Raw genomic sequence first — 6,263 nt, 5'->3', positions numbered from 1 at the left:
ACGAACATGAACAGTGGCTTCTATTTCTGAAAATGAACCAAAATAGCCCACCATATTTCTAATACTAAACCAAAATAACTCACACTATTTCTGAAATTATATGAAAATAAATCACATTATTTCTGAAACTGAACCAAAATAACTCACACTATTTTTGGAACTACAGCAAAATAACACACACTATTTCTGGAAATGAACCAAAATGCTTACACTCTTTTTAAAATTAAACCAAAATAACAAACACTATTTTTGAAACTACAACAAAATAAGTCATACTACTTCTGAAACTACAGCAAAATAACCTACACTATTTTTAAAATTGAACCAATATAACCCACACTATTTATAGAACTACAACAAAATAACTCACTATTTCTGAAACTACAACAAAATAACCTACACTATTTATCAAACTGAACCAAAATAACCCACACTATTTTTGAAACTGCAACAAAATAACCCTCATTATTTCTGAAACTGCAGCAAGATAACTCACACCATATCTGAAACCACTTTTACATTCTAGCCATCTGACAAAGAATATTTTCTGGTTGGAATCATGACAGTGCTTATACATTTAAAATAGGACTTTCAACTTGAACACCACTTAATTATTTATGATATTAGAAAATCAAAAATCAAAGCAATAAGAAACTAAAATTGAAATGCCAGTTTAAGAAATAGTCAGTGTTCAGTTTAAGAAATAGTGATAATACTAAGTGTTCAATGTAAGAAATAGTCAGTATTCGGTTTAAGACATAGTGATAGTACCAGTCAGTTTAAGAATAGTCAGTGTTCAATTATAGAAAGTTGGTGTTTAGTTTAGAAATAGTAATAGTACCAATTTTCAGTATAAAAAATAGTTATAGTATCCATATTCAGTTCTAGAAATAGTCAATGTTCAGTTTTAGAAATAGTCAATGTTCAGTTTAAGAAATAGCAATATATAATACTCGTGTTCAGTTTTAGAAGTAGTGATAATACATGTGTAGTTTAAGAAATAGTCAGTTTTCAAATTCAAACTCTACAATTGATAATACATGTGTAGTTTAAGAAATAGTCAGTTTTCAAATTCAAACTCTACAATTATTAATTTTATTGAATCTATATGATTTAGATCTACTAAACTCTGTTTATTTTCTTTTGCATTTCCAATTAACAACAATAATGTCTATGACGATTTGGTCTAGTCTCTCAAAGTTTTCACTTTGTTGGACGCCATCCTAAGCTCAAGTCTCATAGGCAATTGTTGCAATCAAAAGATGTTTGAAAAATTTATTTCACTTTTATGGTGATCACTGCTTTTTAATTAGTTGTAGAGTCAAACCATGTATTTGGTAATTACTTGGACGATGTTAAAAAAAAATATAACTACTTGTATGTAAAGGAGTTTTGAACTTTTGAATTTACTAATGCTAGTTTTTGCTCATAAAGTTGGAAAATTTGAAGGGTTTTAGTTCATAACACTGCAAATTTTTGTTACAAATAAGTAATTGGTGAGTATGAGTTTTTAGTTTAAGAAATAGTAATAGTATTCGTGTTTATTTCAAGAAATAGTTAATGTTTAGTTTAAGAAATAGTAAAATAATTCACATTATTTTTGAAACTGATCAAAATAATCCACAATATTTTTGGTTTACAACAAAATAACCCACACTATTTTCAAAACTGAACCAAAATAACTCAAACTATTTTTGGAAATGAACAGAATACACACTATTTCTGGAACTATAGCAAAAAATGAATATTATTTCTGAAACTGAACTGAAATAACCCACATTGATTATAGAAGGGAACAAAATAAATACTATTTATGAAACTATAGCATAATAATCAACACTGAAACTAAAGTAAAATAACCCATACTGATTATAGAAAGGAACAAAATAAATACTATTTTTGAAACTATAGCATAATAATCAACATTATTTTTGAAACTGAACCAAAACAATCCACATTATTTTTGGAACTACAATAAAATTACACAATATTTATGAAAACTGAACCAAAATAGTCCACACTATTTTTGGAATTAAACAAATAAACACTGTCACATCCTAGCCTGGGCCCCCACCACATCCCGGGCTCAACTCCACCGTAGCGCGATATTGTCCGTTTTGGGCCCCGACCACACCCTCACGGTTTTGTTTCTGGGAACTCGCACGAGAACTTCCCAGTGGGTCACCCATCCTGGAATTGCTCTTGCGCGTTACTCGCTTAACTTTAGAGTTCCTACGAAACCCGAAGCCAGTGAGCTCCCAAAAAGCCTCGTGCTAGATAGAGATGAGAATATACATATAAGGCTTACAAAATACACTCCCCTGGACGATGTGGGATGTTACAATACACCCCCTTAGGGACCCGACGTCCTCGTCGGCACACTTCCGGCCAGGGAGTGGCTCTGATACCAAATTGTCACATCCTGGCACGGACCCCCACCACATCCCTGGCTCGATTCCACCGTAGCACGATATTGTCCGCTTTGGGATTGCTCTTACGCGCTACTCGCTTAACTTCAGAGTTCCTACGAAACTCGAAGTCAGTGAGCTCCCAAAATGCATCATGCTAGGTAGAGATGAGAATATACATCTAAGGCTTACAGGATCCACTCCTCTGGACGATGTGGGATGTTGCAAACACTATTTCTGGAACTACAGCAAAATAACCTAAATTATTTTTGTAATAGAACAAAATACATACTATTTCTGAAACTACAGCAAAATAACTCAAATTATTTTTGGAATTGCAGCAAAATAGCTGACACTATTTCTGAAATTGAACCAAAATAACTCACATTATTTATGGAATGAAACAAAATAAACATTTTGTTTGAAACTGCATCAAAATAACCAACACTATTTCTGAAATAGAACCAAATTATTATTACTTGCAGAATGTTAAAGTATCACAGTGCTAGTATGATACCGATGCATTTTTTGTTGATTTGTTTTGAGGTTGTTGCTGGGACATGACAAAGCGACTTGTAAAGCTATAATCCAAGACAATCGATTTGCTTTGCATGTTGACGGTGAAAGGGAAATCGGCATGGAGGCGCCGTAATAGGATGCGCATCTGATTCTCTATAGATATAGTTCAGTGAGCTTCAGTTTTAAAGTCTTAATTATGATGAAACCAAGATAATCATTTGCATTCATATGGTATTCAAATCATATTAATCAGAAAAGTGTAGAATCTCATGTACTGGTTACACTAAAACCATGAAGGATCATGTGACTGCTATAAAGTCGCTTCCTTTTTTTTCTGACTAGGTCTAATTGTAGCTAAACATGACATTTTTCATCTTGCCAGGCGAAATTGTCTACTAAGATGTGTTCGTTAACATTTTGCAAAACAGTTTTTGTTTCGCAAATACAAAAGTGCTTGAAAGAAACCTTTAACGTATATTTTGTAGAGTAAAAATAATAAAAAAAAAGCCTAAGTTCTGTAAAACATTTCAATAATATGAACGTAATTTTAACATGCTAAAAACCTTTAGATTATTGGTATGCCTTTTGGAACCATTTGCAAGCTCCAAGAACAATGCTAAAAATCATACCTCATGTTTTTGGACCGGAATTTGCATGAAAGAGGAAACCAAATCTAAAATATACACAAGGCATGCAGTTCTTGAAGTAGGGTTGCTATAAATTGATATTTGTTAGTCTCACCCAACAGTTCCTCGAAAGGAGGGTGCTCGGTGAAAGCTAGGATTAGGGTTTGCAAACAGTTGTCGGCGGCGACGGGCCGTGATTTTGTTTGTCTAGTTTTGGGCTTCTACTGGTAAGGGCAATTGCGCAAGGCACAGTATGATGAGCTCATATTTATATATATTTCATATCAAATTCATTTGTCTTTTCTTAGTTAGTTCTTTATATTTTTGAGTTATTTACTTTGTTTTTGTGTTTTGTAGGATTTGTCAAGTAAAGAAAAGAAAAATAACACAAGTGGAATTTTAAGTAATAAATTCGTCAAAACTGCCTGTGCAGGTCAGCTAACTTTGGAAGCAAGTTGCGGACAACTCAGAATGAATTAGAGAATGAGCCTTATTTGCTTGGAAAGCTACGGATGTTTATTTTCTGGAGCATTTCGCGGATTGTTAATATCATTTTTCTAGAAAAAGTTATGGTCGTTCTAACACTGAAAGGTTCCCAGGAGGCTGAGCAGTTTGTAACTGACAAGAAAGCATTGAAAGCAATAAATCCCATAAAACTAACAGCCAAAACTGATGCAGCCAAGAACAAGCCAGCTAACACCTATTCAAATATCAGAGGAAATGAAAAATTAAGTGAGAGTAATGGGCATAAAGGCTGCCCAAAGAGTTACAATTGTTTTAGCATTTCCTCCCACTTATTGTCATCACTAAATGGCTGTTAGTGGGGGGAGTTATGGAGAAAAAACTGTGGCAGCAGAAAAGAAGAAAAGACCTACAGGTTGCAGCAACAAAGAGGGAGGAAAAGGGTGAAAAAAAAAAGAAAGAAAAAAAAGAAGCAAAGCAAGGGAAAAAGGCAAGGCTGCTGCGTTGGGGAAGGAAGGAAAGGAAGGAGAAAATCTTGGCATTCTCTTCTCTCGGTTTTATCTTCTCAAACTCATGTCTTTCTTTTGGTTTAATTTGAGAATTATGTGTAACTAATTTTTAGTAGTTAGGGGCTGTTTGGAAGCCCCTAATATGATTGCAAGTTTGTTATGACATTTCGTTTCAATTACTTTTACGAATGGATGAAAATTGGTTCACTACTTGTCTCATTGATGATTTTTTTATGTGTTTTCTATGGATGCATACTTAGTAAGCATATCTAGAATTCTAATGCTATGAACATGTGTGTGCCTGCCCTTGTCGAATGAGGACCTACATATGTTCTAGAGTAGTACTTGTTAATTGCGATTAACATGTGAACCAATTTCTAGGATAAGTAAGACAACGCTAGTACTTACGATGCCTTGTGATGACTCAAACTCTTTTCGTTCTTAATGATTTCTACTTGTTAAATCTATGAACACACCCTTCTAGATTGCATGTTAGGGACTAAGTTAAGTTGAAAACGCCATTCTCTTAACATACTACATAAGAAAGAGTAATAGGTTGGGTTCTAACATTGAGCCAACTTGAGCATCTTCATCCGAAAAATGAAAGGAATTTGAATGAAACATAACATGTTTGCATGATTATTTGGTGGTGGATAGCAATTCCCCTAACTCGTTTTTCTTAATTTGTGAATTACTTAAAAATCTGTCTCTGTCTTGTTTTTGTTCAATTTAATTTAAATATCAAATCAACTCCAAAAATCCCAAAAATTTGTGTGAGTGTAGCTCTATGTGTCTAGTATCTGCATATAAAATTTCGTAGACTTTAGATAAGTGTAAGTTGGTCTAATAATTATTTTTCGGTGGCTGGTCAGTAGTGACAGCAGCCCAGTGTTTCTGACATTTTAAGTAGTTAGATAAAACAATCTTCTCCGGGAAAGACCCTTATTTTCATATGCTACAATTGACAAATCTTAGTGTTAATAAGGAAAATCAATAGGACATTTGTGTGCTACTTTGTGGTGTGCTTTTAATCCTATCACAGTACAGGGGTTGTTGCTGAACTTGTTAGGGTCTTCGCTATTGCCATGGCAGCGAACCGTGAACGGATGGAGATGGAGGAGTTGGGGGTACGGTTTGGTTCTAACTTAAGGCAATCAGATGAGGAACGTGGGGGTGTGATGATTGATAAGAAGGTTGTAGAAGGTGTTTGGGTTAATATTTGAACTTTGGGCTGTAAGTGTATGGTAGTCCAAAAACACCAATTAAAGGAAGACTTACCCGAAGCCCAGCATTAGGCTCAGAGACAAATTGGCGCATTCTCATTAATGCATAGGCCATGTGTCTTTGATTTAAATGTCAAGTGATGGGGACTAACTCACAATCAGCCAAAAAGCACTTTTCGGTGGCAATACAAGTAAAAAGTTGATGACTCACTACCCTTCAATTGCTTTCGGGAAAGAATAAAGCTACAGAAGTCAGGCTAATCTACCTATAAAAGGAGGAAGAGGCCCCAGAGACAAGGACACTCAGCCAATCAAACAAACAAACAAACATACAAACTCTGCTCTCAAGCTAGTTTTGCATCTAAAAGTTGTAAACAGCCCAGATCTCAATCTTTTTTCAGGATCATTCCCCACGAAAGCCATATTTTGTCTAGTTTTAAAGCTCTACTATCACCCCTAGTGGCGTGTAAACCCTGTAAACTCGTATAAACTTGTTTACCATCCATCCCTTTTTAG

This window comes from Pyrus communis, chromosome 1 (assembly GCF_963583255.1).
Source record: "Pyrus communis chromosome 1, drPyrComm1.1, whole genome shotgun sequence".
In the NCBI taxonomy this organism is placed as follows: Eukaryota; Viridiplantae; Streptophyta; class Magnoliopsida; order Rosales; family Rosaceae; genus Pyrus; species Pyrus communis.
The sequence above is the reverse complement of the archived record's forward strand: the minus strand, read 5'-3'. Positions refer to the sequence as shown.